The 20446-nt window shown below is 41.9% G+C and overlaps 1 protein-coding gene across 4 annotated transcripts in view; it reads right to left on the reverse strand.

Moving 5' to 3' along the window:
* The window catches only part of CDH6 (cadherin 6), a 119439-nt gene extending 100428 nt beyond the window's left edge, over positions 1-19011 (reverse strand). For 2 of the 4 annotated variants that reach the window (XM_072757162.1, XM_072757160.1), the window contains exon 1: positions 18817-19011. The gene's annotated coding sequence lies outside the window, so the exon portion shown is untranslated. Of the gene's footprint in view, positions 1-17854; positions 18055-18453; positions 18475-18816 lie in introns of those variants that run through there. The other 2 variants (XM_072757163.1, XM_072757164.1) reach the window with 2 other exon arrangements.
* Positions 19012-20446: the final 1435 nt, after the last annotated feature.

The raw sequence follows: 20446 nt of genomic DNA on the forward strand, positions 1-20446 counted from the left end.
GGCTAGAAAAAAAGCTCCAGCCAACCGGTAGCACTGATTTTAGACTTGTAACTCCCTCATTTATTTTTCATATGCAAATACCTTATTGGGGAGTGTTTTTCCAAAGAGAATTTTGGGGCAACAAAGCAAGAAAGGAGAACCAGTTCAAGGAAGTGTTATCAAGTTGGCTACCACTTCATGAAATCATCCTAGGAACCCTATGAAATGCATCATGGGACAAACTGCCAGCACTTCAGGATTGTATATGGTTTTAGCATGAAACAAGTTCCTGTGGTGTCTCGCTCTGTGCCATCAACAGAGAAGCCCCAGGGTGGAAGGCAAGGTGTGCATGACCCAGGTCCGACACAAAGCACCATCAGGTTGCTCCTGCAGAAGTGTCAGAACCTGTGAAGAGCTGGTCATCATGGCAGTGGCTGGAATGAGAGACAGGTGAAGCCAACCAGATGTGAAGTGGTACCTGGGTGATATCTGATACAGTCCCCCATATACTAACATACTACATGGAGCTGCTCATTTTAAGGAAAAAAGATGTAAAACATTTGAATTCATAGGTTGAAAACTAGAATTTTAAGTATGGTGTTTAGGAATATAAGTTGACTGTGCTATTAGTAAAACCGTATCATTATAGAGGTAGAGAAATAGAGAATTAGACTCATCTGGCTCTGTGTGTGTCTTCGTCTACTCTTATTTTTGAGCGATATATTTTCAGGAAACTTGCCTGGAGGGACCTGTGGGCCTTATGTTTTCCCCACTCATGTTAGGGGAATGACTGCAAAGGAATTATCCTGGGCTTGGTGCAGAGTTACCTGGATTATATTTCTGGGAAATCTTAATGTCGGCTTCTGAGATGTCCCAACTGATGAATTTAGGGATGAACCAGAGCCTCGGAGCAAAATCACGTCAGCTACGCTGGTACCATGAATACATACGCATTAGTCTTCTGTGGTCTACCATAGCCTACCTCTGACTTTTTGCTTGCATGTCAATGAAAACAATACTGAAAAATTTATGTATTTCTTCCATTAACGGCTAAAATATTTTACTCTAAATTTGTTGTTAAAAAATAATGCACCTCCTGGCCAATTGTGAATATTAACATTAAAACAAACGATCAAATCCCTTAAAAAAGATTCCAGTGGAATCTTAATGCAGTAGCAATCCAATAGCCACAATGTCTCATTTAAAAATATGTGAATAAGATCATCTTAATAGTCTGAAATTTTACACCATTGCTCTTCATGAATTCATTTCCATTCAACTTCCCCCACATATTTTAATGTAATGTAGTTTTTTTTTTCTTTTTATGCTGGAACATCTCATATTGATCACATATGCCTTGCAAAAATTATGTACATGAATTAAAATCTGAAATTAATATATTTTTCCTGGAAGTCTAATAATTTTGTTCTGAGCAGATTTAACTTTATCACGACACAAAGCAACTCTGCAAATTTTTTGTAGTTATATAATTCTATCTATACACATAAAAGTAACTTTATGTGAAAAAGGCTCATGGGGACACCTGCCTGGGTGGCTCAGCGGCTGAGCATCTATCTGCCTTCGGCTCAGGGCGAGATCCGGGGGTCCCAGGATGGAGTTCCCCATTGGGCTCCATGCAGGGAGCCTGCTTTTCCCTCTGCCTCTCTCATGAATAAATAAATAAAATCTTTAAAAAAAAGAAAAAGAAAAAGAAAAAGGCTCATGCAAATGTACAGAGTGCACAGGGGCTGCAAGCCGGTCCCGCCAGGCACCAGGCCGGTGCAAAGACCTGACCCCGGCCGAGCTGCGTCGGGGCCCCGCGTGTGGCCCCCGAGGGCGCGCCCTAGGCCCTGGGTCTGCGCCAAGCACCCCCCCCCCCGGGTGGCCCCAAAGCGCGGGGGCCACCAGAGCCGGGGGTCACGGCGGTCACGGGCCCAGGGCGCCGCCGGGTGAGCGCCAGAGCTCCCACGCGGGGACCCCGCGGCCCGGCCGGAGGGCTGCGGGGCTTGGGGCGCCTCTCCGGGGCGCGGGTGGCGGGGCTGGGGGACCTGGGGGGCGGGCGGGCGGGCGGGCGGGGCTGGCGCGAGGCACCCAGCCGGGGTGCGGGGTGCGGGGTGCGGGGCCCTTCCCAGGCCGCTGGGCCACGTGCGGCTGTGGATGTGGGGAGCTGGGGCCGCCGGAGCCTCATCCCCGCGGTACTTGCGGGGTCTCTGCTGGTGGAGCCGAGGGGTGTGCAAGCGCGTGTGCAACGTGCGTGCAAGTGCCTGCATGTGCCGGTGCGTGTGCCGCGGAGTGCGCGAGGGCGGCCAGGGCAGGGGAGGACCCGCAGGCGGCGCATGTTGGTGCCAGAGAAGCCGCGTCTATCTTTCTTTCTTTCTTTTTTTTTTTTTTTAAAGATATTTATTTACTCACAAGAGACCCAGAGACAGAGGCTGAGACTCTCACAGGCCGAGGGAGCAGCAGGCTCCATGCAGGGAGCCCGACGTGGGCCTCGATCCCGGGTCTCCAGGGTCACGCCCTGGGCTGCAGGCGGCGCTAACCGCTGAGCCCCCCCCCCCCGGCTGCCCCTTGTCTCCTTTGGACCCTAGTTAGTTGGCACCTTTTGCAGCCTGAATGAGGAGCCCAGCTCCGGTTGCAGGTTTTTCTGGGGAACAATGCTGAAGAGGCTCTGAGGAAATTCCGAATTTAAGCCACATTTGGCACATTCACTGTGTCAGCCACAACACGATTCAGTGCGTAGAATTATGGGCACATTGCCCCCAGTGGCACATTACATTTGTGACATAAAAAATGTGCTTCATTCCAATCAGTGAAATTAAGAAAAAAAAAATAGCTTGCAGCATGTTAACAATAACCCCCAAACCTCGATTTGATTGAAAATTTGGAAGAAATAGTGTTAACAACAGTAGTAACAGCAACAGAAACCCCTAACACATGGGGGGGGGGGGGGGCGCCTCCTACACGCTGAGCGCTCTGCTGTGGTTCTTCTCAGCCTTCCCTTGGCAACTCCTCCCAACACCCTTATGGACTTGAAACTATCATTATCCTCATTTTATTGGAGGAAACTGCTATGAGAAATGTCCAACAGGGTTATCTGGCGTACCAACACAGTCAACCTGGGATTCTTTCTGTTAGGCAGAAGTAGGGCAGCTTAGAGGTTCCAAGATAAAGATGCCCCCTTTCCTTGATATTTCATTCATTACTCATCTCCTGATTAAATACAAAGCTGTTATGGTCTTAGTCCCTTAATTCTGCCCCCAAATTGCTAGGGGAAGAAAAGAGAGTGAGACATTTTCGTCATAAACATTTGCAGATAGGTGAACTCACACTGTGGCAAGGTCAGCTCTAAGGGAATACAAATAAGATTAGGAAAAAAATATAAGATTTTAGACTTTAGACTTTATTATAGGATGTTTCATAACATCCTGTTGTGTGGCATACATCACATCCACATTAATGCATTTGGAAAAAAAACACAACACAATCTCAGAACCTTTTGCCTAAAATTATCCAGACAACAGGGGCAGAGCTCTGTTGGGTTTTCATTTTATGTTTTATAATTATTTCTTACTGTTTTGAGTTGGATTTAGATAAACATCTGCATTTCAGCTTATTTGCCTTTCAAATAAAACCTTAAAAAAAAAGGGTTCTTAAGGAAGGATTCAGGTTATTTTTAGCAATAAAGAGACAAGAAAATTGTTTTGTGATGCTATTTTTAAACACTTTTAAAAATTTTCTTAAAGCTCCAGTGGTCAGGACAGTGCTAAAGGCAAAAATGTTGCTTTAGAAAACACTTCAGAACATGCTAGAAAAGTTAAAGTCCGAGTCAAGCCGCCGGAGAGGAAAGAAAGTGCTCACATGGCATGATGTCTTTTGAATCTCTTAAGATTATTTTCTAAATGAGACTGTAGGAACAAAATGAAATTATACTTTCCTTGCAGCTAGTTAAGCCTCAAATGGCTAGATGAAAAAAATGTTTTCTTTTTTGGACAGTGATGAATTTCTAGTCTATTCCCAAAACAAATACACCAAAAACCTGCTTTATGCACAGAGTAAACTGAGATAGGAATAGAGGTCATTCAAATGGTTTAAATATCATTCTGATTGCCATTTTGCAGGTAACCCTCTCTTGGAATGGTGGATTTTGGCCTTATTTATTTTATTACCTTTAAAGCTATAGTTTGTGAAACTGAATCCCACTGAAGTGCTCACTTATATAATATAGTAGGTGAATCAAGGGAAGCTGATCCCAAGAATGGCTCTTTAGTCTAAAAAGCCAATTAGCATATGGGATTTCCATGCAGTTAATGTATTAAGAGTGGTTGCATGACCTAAACTGGCTTAATCGGACTGTCAGACCGAAGGGCATTACCCTTAATTCTTGAATGTGAGAGAGGTTTCTCTGTCTTCTGCTACACAAGAATAAGGAAGTATGTGGCCCCACTTGTCACGAGCAACCATGTTAAAGGCTGAGCTTTTAAAATCCCTGGTTGAGTGATTTTGATGCCTCAGGTGGGGGGATGGAGAGACAGAAAGATCCTGAGTTTTTGATCACACCACTTAGGCGTGTGAGTCACTCGAAGCCTGCTTTCCTATGGACTGTCATGTAAAATGTAATTTTATTTATTTCTTAATGCAGTTTGAAACGGGATTTACTCTTACCCATAACCCAAAGCATCCTAACACAGGCTGAAAACACTTAGTGAGAAAGCGTACGAAGTAATCAGATCTTTAGGATGCTGAACATGAATTAGTATAGCTTGCTTTTCTGATCGCCTTTCCTCTGTTAATAGGCTTACTTATTGGCTTCCCCTTTACCCCCACTAGCTTAATCACTCCTGAAAATCCTTTAATTCTCTACTTAACCATTCTCAGGTTGGGGATGTGAGTATGGGAGAGGACTGCCCCTAAGCGGTGCAGATTATTTGTGTTAATGAGTGATGTTACTGATTGGAAGGTGTTAATCAAGAGAATGGTTGAGAGGCAGAGAAGAATCTTGGGAGCCACTGCTTTAATTTTTCTGAAACCTTAGTTTCTACTCAGTTTCCTCAGAAGTTACAACGTCCCACAGGTTTGAGATGTAATAGAAAAATTTGATAGGCTATACCACCATATCTATCCTAGTCTAGAAAATCCACTTCTATAAAACAAATCATTGTACTGTATTGATTAATAAGTTTAAAATTCTCTAGGTATCTTTGACTTGAGGCTGATGGATATCACATTAAAAGGGAAAGTATAAAGAACATCATCCAAACCTCTCCCACTTCATCTCACAACTTTACAAAACATTTGGCATGCTCAGATAGAGCTGGGCTAAGTGCATATTTCATTGCCAAGCAATATTCATGAAGATTCTATCCCATGCATTGACTGCCACTTAAGGAATGAAACAGGACTACATAATCAGTTGAATTTAATTCAATCTATTTTGTGCAGCCATGTTCAAGGTTATAACAAGGTATGTAGAATCTTGTATTCAGCTTCGTCATAGAACCTCAAGGCACATTTCCAGGGTAGAAATTTAAGGGAAAAACTATTTTGCTCACAAAACATGTACACAAGAATGTTCCAGAGATTGTTTTGTAGATTCAGTTTGATGTACTACTATGGGTGGATTATAAGCCAAAAGATAATCAAGGTTTATCATACTAGCCTACACAAAAGAGAGAAAATATATGGCCACAGTTTTCAACCTGAACACATAAATAAAAACTATAAACGATCCTATGCCTTGGTGTAGAGTGACCAAATGTCAACTTGTAGATAAGAAAACATCCTAAATAAAAACAACCTCAAGTGTTGTACTAGGAAACCTACCAGTTACAGGGTCTGTAACTATTTCACATATTGGGCCAAAGTCACCAAGGTTGTCCTAGGGATATCACCCTTCTATTGGGTGTATCCCTTTGGTCTGGACAGTCTGGAAGGCTGGCACTGACTTTCTTGCTGCTTAAGTGTATTCCTACAATGTGGGTCCAAAAAGAAATCTGATCATAAGTAAAGAAAACGAACATCCAACATGAATAATATAAAAACACATAAATGTAGTCTAGAATAATGTGTTCTTGCCAAAAGTCAAAAACAGTGCTAGGCCTTAGTGGTAAAAGTAAGACCCAGAGGCCTCTCTCTCCAGAAGCTCACAGGTGATGCTTATAGGTGAGACCCAGATGATCATGCAGAGACTTTGGGAAAGATGCGTTTACAGTTGCATTGAGGTGAAGTAAGGGCTATTAGATAATCATACAGTGAGAAGTCTAAGCCGAGAGCAGGCCAGCTGAATGAAGGTCAGGGAAAGCTTCTGGGAAAAATAGGCTCTTGCCCTTTTTTCCTGAAGATCCAATAAGATTTGGCCACGTGAAGATGATGAGTGGGGCTGCCAGAGACAGCAACCTGAACAGTTGTCCCAGTGCGCGCCAGCTGAATACTCTACAGAGTTTAGGCGTCAACCATTGAGCAAAAGGAGACCCTAATCTGTTGCGTGACTAAAAGACTCAATCCTGACAGAACATCTGTCTGTTCATTAGGTCAGTTTCTAAAATGGCATTTTTTTGAGCAGTCATATTTTATATTAAATACATATTGGAACCAACCTGACATCCTAGCTTAGTATTACCCATGGCACCTGAGACAACGCCTTGCACAGAAGTGTTAGTAAATGCTTCTTGAATTGAATTGAAATTCTATCATCTGAACCTTAATTTCAGCTGGTCTTCCTCTGTAAAGTGACTTCTTGCTGAATATATTTCTACTGGTCAATCTATGTAAGGCTTTCTGCTGCACACCAAGCTCATTGGTGAAATTGCAGGGATTGGGGGAAGAAACACCGTGAACATACTCTGAGGCATACCATCAAGAGTAAAACTCTAATAAGCTTTTGGTATGAGTGGCTTTGGCTGTGTGGTTGTTTCTGCGCTGGGGTGGAAGGTCAGAAGCCAAACCTAAAAAATGATTAGATTTTTCTCCATTTCTCCCTACAAATCACGATGTAACCCGAAATTAATGGCTAGTTTCTATATTCATGTAAACTGTAACTTGGGAGAAGACAAGACATAATCAACTCTGAAAGTCCCATTCATTATCGACCAAGCTGGTCCTACTGGCCTACCATTAGTAGAGCACGCATTCTAATGGTGCTGTGTTCCTTCACTTTGTTTTTAAGTTCTGGCTTCATGCTTAGCAATTCTATTACTCTCTCAAAATTGTGAATAGAGATTTACCTAATTGTTGGCTAGTAAAGTTCCAGTTTTATTTTGTGCTCCTAAATCTGTAGTCCCTATAGGATTTATCTGGTATAGAGTATGAAGAAAGCATCTATTTCCCCCAAATTGCCAGTGCGTGTCTGTCTTGTCAACCGCTGGCTCTTCTTTCTGCATGGGACACAGGAGGCCTTCGGTAAATATTATAGAATGAATAAATTAATGAATGATGAATCTGAACCTCCCAAATACTGTTGCTGGGTTCCCTTTGGGGACCAGCATTAAGTGGTTGCAAGACTAACTCAAATTACAGTGAATAGCCAGGCCTAAAACTAAAATGCTTTCATGGGGCTGATGATATCTGGCGTTCTGGGCTATCATTAATTGATGATTAATTGTTATGCAAACATACTGATATAATCATTGAGGGATGGGATGAAAAGGAAGGATGTGTTTTCTTGTTTTCTTCCTAGTTGTATTTCTGAGTCCTGAGAAATGTGTACATGTTACATATATTATATACATTGCATATCCCCACACTTTATTTTTGGATTTGAGATATATACATTTGAATCTATCCACCCACCTATCTGTATCTATCATCTGAGTATATATACATATACATATATACATACATACATATTAAGCATAAAAAGCATAAGAAAGAGTATTGGCCATCAAAACTGGATTTAACTTTAGCTCTCATAGGTACAGCTGACCCTTGAACAACATGGGTTTGAACTGTGTGGGTCCACTTATACGTGGAGCTTTTGATAAGTAACGGACACCACTGTGAATGTATTTTCTCCTCCCTAAAATTTTCTTAACAACATATTCTTTTCTCTAGCTTACTTTATTAGAGGAATACAGTATATAATACATATAACATATAAAATATGTGCTAATTGACTCTTTATGTTATTAGTAGGTCAGCAGTAGGCTATTAGCAGTTAAGTTTTGGGGGACTCAAAAGTTATACCCAGATTTTCAACTGTGTGGGGATGGTGCCCCTGATCCTTACGTTATTCAAGGGTTCAGCTGTACTAGCTGTGTGTCCTTGGGCAAGTTGCTTAACGGCTCTGTTTTCCAGCCTTTAAAATCAAGAGGATTGGTCAGAGTATTGATGTGAACGTTACATCCCTATAAGACACTTAGAAGACTGTCTAGAATATTCTAAGTGCTAAGTGTTAGTTTTTATTGTTACTGTACTCTGTTTTCCCAATCATCTTTCTTATTTTCTTATTTCACAATATTTTTAAAAGAACATAAAGGATTATTTGAATGCAAGCTGAAAAAAAAATCACTCACTTAGCAAAAAAGCAACTGCTTTATTTATTACAGAAAACATAGACGTGTAGATGCTAAGACTGTAAAAGAAAAAAAACCTCAGAATAACAATGTTTAGTTTATGCTTGAATTTTTAAAAATAAAATATATTGAAAGTGTAAACTCAGAGCCACTTCCTGTTTCCAAACAGAAATTAAGAATTAAAAAATCAAAATGACAGACTTCTTGCTAATCTGCTTAGGAAGGCATAAATTGTTAATCAGGCTCCAGGCAACATTGTTTCATACCAAGTTTAATAAAAAGTCTGCCTGAAGGAAGAAGAGGTCTGGTGGCCCGATTTTGAAGCTGGGCAGCTCTGTTTACATGCTTAGACCTTCTAGCTCTTGGGACACCATGGATAGGGTTTCCTTTGAAATCAGCTCCTTTTGTAGGAGTCAGAATACTAAGAATGATTAGCGTGGGATAGAAAAGTTATATTTTTTTCCACTGGTGTGAATGAATTTGAAAATGAAATAAATTGGAAAAATATTTATTTAAGAGAATCTTTGGCTGCTTGTATGACAATTTCACTAAGTAAGCATTATTGAGCCCTCACTTTGTGCTTATGTTGGCTAGTGATGGTTTCATCTAAGACTGTGATCTGGGGATGGAGAAGTGATATTTTAAAGCCATTTCTCCTTTCTCCCCAGCCTGGATTTATCTATTCCATAAGGCATCTTACATGTGGATCAGGTGGGCTCTTGCTGTGCAGAGAATCAAGTAAAGAATTTTCTAAAAGTCTTGGCATTGTTTTTAGGAGCACTTGTCAATCAGGTAAAACCTAAATTGGAAAGTATTTGACAAGCACAGTATCTTTTTAGCAGTTGGAGCCTCATGGCTGCTTCTTTGGATGGTTGAGTTTAAAAGCCTAAATTTCGCTGCTTGCTTTAAAGTCTTTCTTAATAACATTATGGATATTAGTGTGTATTTCTCAATTACAAAGCAGGGCAAGTTTGGCTCTTGTTTTCTGTGATTAGTTTCTCTAATCAGCTATGATGAAAAGATTGTCATATAGAGAAAAAAAAAAGAAGAAAAAAATAAGCCTTTTAAAAATCCATTTTAATTTACTGACAAATTGGGAAGGAAACATATGTTCTATAAATGTTTGAAACATTCAGGGTGCAAAGCAAACTTCTTGTTCTTCAGGGCCCAATTAATCCAGCATAGCGTTTCAATGATTTCTCCTCTCTCTGTCCACTATGTAAAACTCTTCCATTACATCATGTTAAACTCCATCGCTTGAGAGCATTTTACTCTTAGGTAGCTGTGTTCACCTTCCTATCTTAAATAAAGTAACAGTCCTATATAGTGTGCTGTTTGGTGAGAAAGTGGATGTTCACATGATCACCAGACATCTCGCAGTGTCCTTCCTTCTATTGTGGTCATCTCTAATTTAATTCCATTGTTTTTTAGAACATAAGGTACACACTCATTTAAATTCAGTGGGGAGAGATTTTAAGAAAAACAAACCATGGTGCTATTTGGAGAGATATTTTGGAATGTGGCATCTGAGAATTAAAAGCAAACTTGAGGAAGAAAAGCAGGTCTCGTGAGATAAAATTTTTAAATATGAGATCTGTATTGGGCATGCCTGGACTTCTTTCAAAGGTAGTTGACCTGCAGGTAAATATACTTCCTCTGAATACTGCAGAGTTGTTAGTGTCTCTTTCTGGATCTGGAGGTTTGGGATCACCTCCTCCTGGTGACACTAAGCAGTAATGGGCTCCTTGGTTCTGCTGTCTTAATTAGGGCCTGCCCCAAATATATTTTTTTTGGATAAAAAGGCAGATAAGAGAAAGAGAGTGAAACTGTGGTACTGAAATTTATCATTAGGCCTCCATCACAGAATTCATTCTTTATGAAACGCTGACAAAAATCCCAACTAGATACTTTTAAACAAGTAGTTTAATATGAGAATAATTGTTGGGAGATACAGTAGCTCGACTTGGCTCAAATTAGGATTCAGCAGTAATACTCCAGTCTTGGTGGATTTTATCATTTTGCATTGGTGATTACTTAGTCTGACCACACCATTTTGATCTGTGTTAAATTAGAACCTGTTGCTAAGGAGAGCTTAGAATATTTTAGTTGAATGTGAAATTGAGCAGTTTCAAACATTTTATAAAATGGATGATAGTAGATTAATGAAACTCTCTTTTTTTAATCCTGCAAAAGAGGTTTAAGCTTTGCAGCTAAAAATACGATAAGCTCATTTTCATGACTGAAATCTACACTATAAGCTAGAAGGCAATTGCTTTTTGAAGTAAAAATGCAAACCTTAAAATACAATGCAGCACCTTAGAAAATTTGTGTTTGTCCACAATTATGTAAAGTGCACTTTTATGGAAAAAAATAGGTATCTTTTTTTAAATGTGAATGGTTAAATTGAGCTGGGTTTTCTTCAAGTCATCAAATTAGATACGAATTTAAAACTTTATTTTGTTTTCCACGGAATAATCCACTATGTAATTGAGTAGACAAATTCATTGTTGATGACACATTCTGGCCATGAGCTCAGCAAAGCATACTTTTGGAGGACTTATATATAATCAAGGACTGTATTAGCACTGCAAACATTAGTATTAATCTCTATAAGGTTTAATTAAGGGATCCAAGGATACCTTTTGATTGAATGACTTTAGTTTGTCTTTTTGGCTATTTGGCTTTTAAATATCATTATAATTCCCCTTTACTTTTTATTCATCCAAATAAGGAAGAGAAGTAGGTCAATCATTTTTCAACATGATGTTATTCATTATCTAACTCAGTGGTCCTCAGATTTTTGGATTTCATGGAACATTAACAGTTTCTTTCTTTCTTTCTTTCTTTCTTTCTTTCTTTCTTTCTTTTTTTAAGGGGGTAGAGTTGACATTGGTTTTCTTGCCAGATTTTAATTTTGCTAAGGGAAGAAACCCCAACATAATCTATCCATATACTTTCATGAAAAAATTGACATTTGAACTCCAAAGAAGTGGGAAGGTCACTGAGTACTTAAATTAAATAAATTGAGATATATAAAAAAAACACAATAGGTTGTCATAATTTTTCATATCCAATCACTGACCAATAAGCTATTGCTTTCAAAGATGGACACTTTGGCTAGTCTGGAGAATCACTGACTTTTTATTTTTTTAAAGATTTTATCTATTTACTCATGAGACACACACCACACACACACACACACACACACACACACAGAGAGGCAGAGACAGGCAGAGGGAGAAGCAGGCTCCATGCAGGGAGCTCGATGTAGGACTCGATCCCGGGTCTCCAAGATCACGCCCTGGGCTGAAGGCGGCTCTAAACCGCTGAACCCCCCGGGCTGCCCAGAATCACTGACTTAGATGGAGCTCACTCAAAACAACCATCAGACCATTAAAAATAAAATGCAAACCCAAGTTTTATAATGTGCTCCCTGCCCCAATAGTGATCAAAATTTTGAAGGAAAAAATTAATTCTTTACAACAGGAGCTTTACAAAATGGTACGAAGACACGAAATTTCTAAAGAAGTCTAAATCCTCATTTTCTCCGTAAGTTTCCATGTCTGTTCCTTCACAGCATATTTGTAAAAAATAATATTATAAAGTTCCAGTTTAATTTTTAATGCCATAATTAAGTGGTGATGTTAAAAAGCAATATTGCCCAGCAACTAGAAGTTATAAAAGAGAGGGATAGAGATAACTCATTTACTTCTCTGGTCATCATGTATCTCAAATGCAAATGATGGGTGTTGGGTAAAGTTATTTCTGAGCTCCTGTCTGTCTCACATTCTCTGATTTTATTTGTAATTATCACATTGTTCATGAAAGCTAGATTAACCGCGTGAGTTTCTGAATATTGGCAATAGAAAGAATAGACAATGGCTCATCAAAGTCAACCATATATGATATTATTATATTGTTAATAGGATGTCTTCTGTCTCTACCTCAACTTTTTTTAAAAAGATATATTTATTTATGTTAGAGAGCGAGATGGTGAGAGAAAGTATAGAGGAAGGGGCAGAGGGAGAAGGAGAATCTCCAGCAGACTTCACACTTGAGCATGGAACCAGACAGGGGGCTTAATCTCACAACCCTGAGATCATGACCTGAGCTGAAACCAAGAGCTGGGCACCCAGCCACCTGTGTTCCCTAGGCATCCCCCTACCTCCGTTTTTTTGTTTTTTGTTTTTTTTGGTGTGAAATTTCACTGGGTAAAGAAATCATTCAGAACAGATATTAAACTGTGATGGTAATGAAATAACAAAATTATGATCATAAAAGAAGTAATTATTTTTACTCATCATATATGACCTCACTCGGCTCTACCCACAGTCCTAAATGCTATGTACAGAGTGAGCATATCGAATGCACTGAGAAAGGACTCAAACCTTCAGAGGGTACGGTGCAGGTGGGATGCCCCATCAATGAAATGAGTTGTTGTCACTTTTAGCTACCTTCCTCAAATACTCCTCCAACACCTGGCTATTTCTGAAGGCCGGAGAAGATCATCTAAAAAGTACCGTTATGCTCAAATGGCTCACACAGTACTTTTTACTACAATTACAAACTGTAAGCATACTTGCAAGTAGTTTCTCAAAACTGAATAACCTACAAACATTTTCCTTAGCCTTAAAATCTGCATCGCTTTGGTCAAAATAGATCATTCCCATGTACCCTTCTGCTATGCATGTCTCAGAGTGTCACACTAAATTCTAAGAGATCACAAGTGTTTGTGAATAGCACATTCATTAAATGCTTAGCTCAAGCAGGAATTCCCTGGAAATTCAAACCAAAAAAGGGATAACTGGAAAGGACAGAAGTATAGCATTTTCCTTTGGACTTAGTGTGTAATTGTTACTGTACAGAATGCTATAAAATACTTAGAACAGTGTGTAACATGCAGAAAAGCTCATGAAAAGTTTATTGTCATTTATTTTATAATCACCATTATTTTTTGAATGTATAAAAATTCTGAGCCTAATGGTCAGAGTTTTTTATCTTGGCTATCATATATGTATATTATATATGTGTGTGTATGTGTAGACATATATATATACACACATATATATGACATACTTGTTAACAGGCATTATGGGGTGGGGGCGGACTCTCTTGCTAGTCTTTCATGATGTACCACATACAGAATCCAAATGGGTGACTTATATTTGATGTGTATCAGTATTATAGACTTTGGTTTGCAGGTGTCCAAAGATCACACAGTATATCTATTTGGCTTGCAGGACAATAAAGATAATAGAAGGAAAAGAGTCTGTATTCTTCAAAGCACTAAGAAAACCTCTTTCTTTGATTCTCCTGAGATTTCAGATCACTTTTTAAAAAATGTACTTCTTTAGTTATTTTATGATTCATGCAGGATCATTTCCTTTAGATGGTGATTTTTTAAAGGATAATTTTCAAATTTGCATTCCGTAATAGAGAAGGATAGTGTTTATAAACATGTTAATGATGTTGCGCTTATAAAGTTGAGTTTAATAGTAGCAGTATTTATAAAGTGCAAAATGCACACTGTGTGAAATCAGCAATTTGGATTCTATTTCTATTCTTATGTTTCCTTTTTTTGTACAAATTCACCTCCTCCTCTCTTTTCATTTTACTCGTACACCTCCTCAATTTATTTTTTTCCTGCTGTCTTCTATTCCTGTAACTTATTAGGTCTCCTGAACATCTTTTGGACAGATCTACCAATTTAGGAAATTATAGAAAGAGAAAAACACAGTGCTCTTTCAATATGAACTATGAAGACAAATCGTACCCTGTGGTGGCTACCTTTATACTCCTCATCTTCATGAGATGCTCTCTTCCACAAGATGCATATGGTAGGTGAAGCTTGGGACCCATGCTGCCCATTTATACTGCACATCAAATTTAATAGTAACATTCTGGCTTTAATTAAACCCTTCCTCTTATAAATCTCAGCAAGGTGATCTGATTAATAGATGAAATAAGCACCCAACAGTATTAATATGAAGATATTAAACAGATGAAACAAGGTAATATAATCTGGAATCTGTGGGGATGGGGGACACAGCACCCTCTGCATATGCATCTAATTTACATGTATGCACGTGTGCTCAGCATTCTCTCTGCAGTGAGTTTTATTTGTTGGAAGAGTTAAAAATTTCCAGGACAGTACAACTAGATGCTGGCTCTTTCTGGTCCCCTCTGCCCCAACCGTTTTGGCTTTAGTCCATTTTACCTTTTGTAGTAAATGAAGGTGTACCAGCTTCTTGAATGGTTATTTGTACAAATTTCCCCCTCTTATCTTCCTACTTTGCGAGTGATGCGGTTACAAGGACTGTATACACTTGGCTCTACAGTTAATTAGGGACAAGCTGAAGTTCCTCATATGACTGCTTTCAAAAAGGGAGCATTCCTTAGGAATAGGACTTTTAAAATGTAGGCCAGTTATCTTCATAAGAGGAAAGCTCAAACAAAAATATTACTGTTCAGATCCAGGGAAGTGCCTCAACCTCATCTGTCTTCAAAGTAAAATAAAAATCCCACTGGAGAACAAAAAGAGAAATAGAGGAATGAAGAGGAAAAAACCAACCCAAGTCCTACATTTCTGAAATATTTCCTCACTGCTATTACTGGAACAGTGTCACAACTGGGTGCTTGTACACTCTCTCGCTCTGTGTATGTGTGTGTGTGTGTGTGCGCAAGTTTTACTATTTTTCTTTCAGCAGTGTCCCTATTAGCATGATGTTCTTGGGTCTTTGTATTTAGAATTACTATTCAGAAAAAAATTTTTAGACCAGAGGAGGTTTGATTATCTACATTTTCACCTTTTTGTGAAGCAAATAAGGTAAGCTCAGTAGACACTAGCTAGGCTGAAACACTATTAAAAATGCCATTCAGACTGAGTCACTGTTCGTTATTTTTATAAGCGAGACCCTAATTCTGATCAACCCCAAAGAATGGGCTGCAGTGACTAAGCAAGCAGCACAAGGCAACCGGCTTCTGCCGGATGTTATCTCATTTGGAACACATTTCAAACTTTAGAACAGATTTTTAAATTGGAAGTTGAAACCTGCAGACTGTCAGCAGAAGAAGCTGATTCACCCCTAGAGAACTTACTTTAAGTCCCAGGCAGAGTTTTCTAAGGAGCAGGTTACCGAACAGGTGTTGTGGTGCATCAAAGAGAGAAATAAAAACACCTCATGGAATAAGGGTGATACATGCGTCCAAACAAGATTTGGACTTTATTAATATATTCTTATTTGAATGGGGGATTCCTTTAATTTAGAAGTCTTTAAGTTCAATACACTTGTGAATGTTTATGGATCTCAGAAAGGCTAATTAAATTTTTTTCAGCAAATATTTCTTAGGTGGAGGTGGGGGTTCCTTGCATGGAACTTTTTGCGTCATAACTATAATGCTTATTCTTATTATTGGATACATCTGAAGGAAGGCAAAACAGTCTTGGTAAGGCCAGGAATAAGGAAAATCTTATACTGATGGTGGTGAATTCTTCATTAATTGGCTAATGCTTTCATTTGGAATCATAGAAAAGTTACCGAAAGCCTAGATAACCAGAAAACTGTGCGGATACTCCTGAGTTCCTCGAATTAGAGGAACTACACACATGGTAGCAAAAATAATGATTTTTAACCTGGCATAGATGTCAAGGCAGGACTTGGAGGACATTAACTCATCTATGAAGAAAAAGCTGTTATACACGTATTATCTTAGATCACAAAATCCGTGATGCCACGGAGCTACAGGGAGAAATGCATGGAGTGACCCACTAGAGGTCCCTTCCAACTAAAAAAAGTTTCGATAGTTCAAAGGATGCAGCCTTAGTGAGTTGGCATTCATGACTGCAAAGCAAGTAAGGGCCAGAAGGGGGGACCACACGTTTCATTTCCTTAGGAAGACACAGGGTTTTATCCAGAATATTTGTCACATTTTCTTTTTAAAATCCCCATGTGGGACACTCACTTAGTTAGCTTTAATTAGATATTCAGAACTTGTTGTTCTAGCTTATTGATACATTTGCCATAAGGAAGTATCTTTTGATGTCCTGGAACTGTACTTGCGCTTTCTAGAAATTTTCTCTGTGTCAGGTTTCTCTGAGCAGTATTTTGCAAGACAGACTTTTTTTTCCTTAAAAAATGAAGAGTGCCTGAAAGTGAGTTTTTACTTGCAAAGCTGATGGAAGTGGGTGGGTGGAGGAGGTAAGGTGCATGTTTTCTGATAGCAGGCAACTTGGTTGAAAATGATTTTGTTTCTATACATTATCTTTGCAAAGTTAGCATTAAGAAACGTAATTGCAATAAATTGATTTAAAAGCCAGATAGTAAAGGGGCTCAAAGTCCCTATAGAGAATCCAGTCTGTCACTTATAATGGCAGTAAAAGATAATTTTTAGACAAGTACGGTAGAACTAAACCATTGCCATTTTCCTTAAAAAATGTGCTGCTTCTTCTCATGTTCTTCTGAAGAAATTGGTTACTTCCTCTGCTTCAAAAGTATGCCATGAACCATCAAAATAGGTAGAAAAGATATGCCTTTTATTTTCCCCCAATACCATTTTAATTAGAACATACCAAAGAACAAAAGGGAGATACAATCCCTGTGCAATTCTATTTTCCAGTAAATTGTTGGATTTCTTTTAAGTTTCTGAGCTCTGCATTGAAAACCTGGCCTCTGGCACAAACTTTGCCCTCTTCCTTTTGACATAATGAAGACATCTGCTTGATCATATCCCCTGTCTTCACACAACTTAACTCTCCGAGTCTCTCCAATAAGCAAACACAGAGCCATGCAAGTGCTATTACACAAAGGATGACACTCGAGCTAAACTGGAGGAAATATTTTTTTTTTTTCCCCTCCAGAGTAGAATCCTAAAGGTTTTCCTTTTCAGGTAAACGTGTCAGCAAGAAAAAAAAAAAAAAAAAAAAGGAAATAAGCAATCCTTGGCTTCCATGTGTATGAGCTTATCTGTTATTCATTCTTAGAAGAGTTGAACATTTTCTAGGTATATCTGTGTGCTCCTTTTCTGACACAGAGAGGAGTTTATTATACCCCCCTCCCCCCCAGATAATAAGCAGAAAGCCCATATTTCGGGTGTGCGCCCCTCCAGAGCCCCCATACGTGTACACAACCAGCCACTCCAGCAATATTCCAGATTGGGAAAAAAAAAAAAAAAAACCAAAAACCTCCTCTTTCCCACTTTAGGGGCTTCAGCAAGTGAAAGTGAAGACTGGCGGGGACAACACAGGGGTGATGTACTTGTACAGTGGGAACATCATAGTTAAGATGGTTTGACCAAAAAAAAAAAAAAAAAGAAAAGAGACAGAGAGAAACGTGTGACTATTCCACACGATTAAACTTCTTGGTACTTGCGTTTTCTCAGTCGTGAGCTCCGGCGAGCAGCCCTCTGCACTGGCGCGGACCCGCGTGCAACTCCCCATAAACACGGCTTGTTGCAGCAGCGGAGCCCCGAGCTGACCTCCCCGGCAGCCTCCGCCGCCCGAGCTCCCGCTCCTCTGCGCGGAGAACACCGAGCGCGGGGGCGCCCCCAGCTCTGCGGTGCCGCGGGGCCCACCGCAGCGCGAGGTGCTGGAGCACACCTGGGGGGGCCCCGCCCGCCTCGGACCCTGCAGCGCGGCAGCGCCCCAAGCAGCGTGGCGGGGGCGGGGGGGGGGCGGGGGGGGCGCCCCGGAGCTGCGCCTCCCGCAGGACTCGGCCCGGACACCGCGCTCCCCGCGGAGCCGAGCATCCCCCCCCCGGGCGCGAGCCACAGCGCCCCTCGCCCCCCCCGCGCCCGCTCGCCCCCTCCGCGCCCGCTCGCCCCCTCCGCGCCCGCTCGCCCCCTCCGCGCCCGCTCGCCCCTGCAGCCCAAGTTTCCCCGATCGCAGCGTCCAGGGGCTCGCAGGCCGCAGGATTTTCTGCCCCCCCCCCGCCCCCCCCACCGCAAAACCCACAAATGCAAGAAACGTAACTCGGCCGAGCGGCCTCCGCACCGACCCTCGCGAGGGGGCAGGGGGGGGCCCGCCGAGCCCCGCCGAGCCCCGCGGGTCCTGCTCGCCCAGCGCCCCGGGAGCGGCGCCGCCAACTTGGCAGACGCGGGGCCCCGCGGCCGAGCTCCCCGGGACCCGCGCCCGCCCCGCCCCGCGCCGCCGGGCAGAGCATCCCGCGACGACGGGCCCCCGCGCGGACTGGCTTCCGCCGACGCTACAGAATTAAAGAAGAAAAAAGAAAGAAAGAAGGAAGGAAAGAAAGAAAAAGAAAGAAAAGGGGGAAAAAAGAGAGCGCGCGAGCGAGCGAGGCGTGCAGCGCCGCAGCCCCGAGCGCCGGGGACCCACCTGGCTCGCCCCGGCCCGGGCCCGCCGCCGCCGCCGCCGCCGCCGCCGCCGCCCCCGCGCTGCTCCCGCGGCCCCGGGCTCCGTCCGCCGTCCTCGCCGCCGCGCCCCGAACTGCAGCTCGCGGGCTGGAAGGTGACGGGCTCGGGGAGCGGAGCCGGCCCTCGTGGGCACACGCTGATTTGCAAGTGAATGAAGTGGGAGGGAGCGCGGAGGGGAGGACTCGCCGGAGAGGCCCTGCCCCCTCCCCCCGACAGAAGGGCTCCCTGTGTCTCCAGCCCCGAGCATCGGCTCCCGGGGCGCCCGGCCGCCGCCGCCCTCCTTCCCTTCTTATTTTGGGGGGTGGGGGGGGGGTTGAAACAGAACTTGTGCGACTCCGCCTGCCTCCTCCTTCATGCACCTTGTGCTATTGCAAGAGTCGGATGTTCTTTTTTTTTTTTTTTTCCCCCTTTTTGCAATTTCCAGGGACACAGCAGCTCTGCTCGGGGCTTGCACCCTGCACCCCACCCCGGCCTCCCGAGACCCGGGGCCCCTCCGCACAAGCTGAGCAGGCTGCCCCGGACACGTCTGACTGTGTCTTGCCTTCTCTCCTGCCAGGGAGACCGTTTTATTTTTTATTTTATTTTATTTTATTTTATTTTATTTTATTTTATTTTATATTTATTTATTTATTTATTTATTTATCGATCAATCTATTATTTTTTACACGATCCTGTGATCCCTGTTACTCTCCCCCGGAGTGAGCATCCTCCAGATGTTGTAGCACGAAGCCCTGCTTCCCCGGGGCTCGCAGGAACACTGGAAGCCCAAACCCCCAGGCTGGCCGGTGACCCGGGGCTGGTTGCATCTTTCTAAAGGAATCAATCCAAGGATACAAAAGACTTGCGGAAGAGGGGGCGTGTGTGATGATATTCAAGGTCGGCCTAAGGGTTGAGGATCTTTCAGGAAAGTTCCTGCGGCAGGGTGACCTCTAAATTAGACTCGTTGGTACACCTAGCAGTCGGAACAGCTCTATTCACAGTTACAGAAAAGTGATTTCTGGTATTAGCTGTGAAAATCTTTAAGCATGCCAAAGGACTGTTAAGCCAGAGTTACGGTTCTCTACATAGGAGATGTAGACATGAGAAAGCCAGGGACTGTTGGATTAGGAAAATTAAATCTAATTACCACAGTGATTGCACCCAGAGTCAGCAGCATCCCAAGCCAGCTATTTGTGTAAGCTGCAAGTTCAAGGGCGGGGGGGGGGGGGGGGGGGGGGGGGGGATTTCCATTGCATGGTGCTCTAAAAACAAAATCCGGGGGGCTACTTTGGCTCCTGAGTAATTACACTGTTTGCAGGCCGGTCTCCTTCCCAACTGAGCTCTTACTAGAAAATCTTTTGTTTCACTAATAGAAGTTCAGGCATTTGGATAAAGCCAAAATCAAAGTACTTCCTCTAGGCAGCCAGTGCTTCAAAGAAGTATGCATGGAATGGTTTTAGCACAGATGTTCCACACATGGAAGATGGAAAGACTCTGAATTTCTTTCTTGAAAAGATCTTCCCTTAACGAAGAATTGCCACCAATTTACAAAGAAAGACTGAACATTTTCTCTTCATGCAGCTATTTAAATTCTTGTGGAGAAAGGATAGGGG

Source organism: Vulpes vulpes, chromosome 4 (genome assembly GCF_048418805.1).
Source record: "Vulpes vulpes isolate BD-2025 chromosome 4, VulVul3, whole genome shotgun sequence".
Lineage (NCBI taxonomy): Eukaryota > Metazoa > Chordata > Mammalia > Carnivora > Canidae > Vulpes > Vulpes vulpes.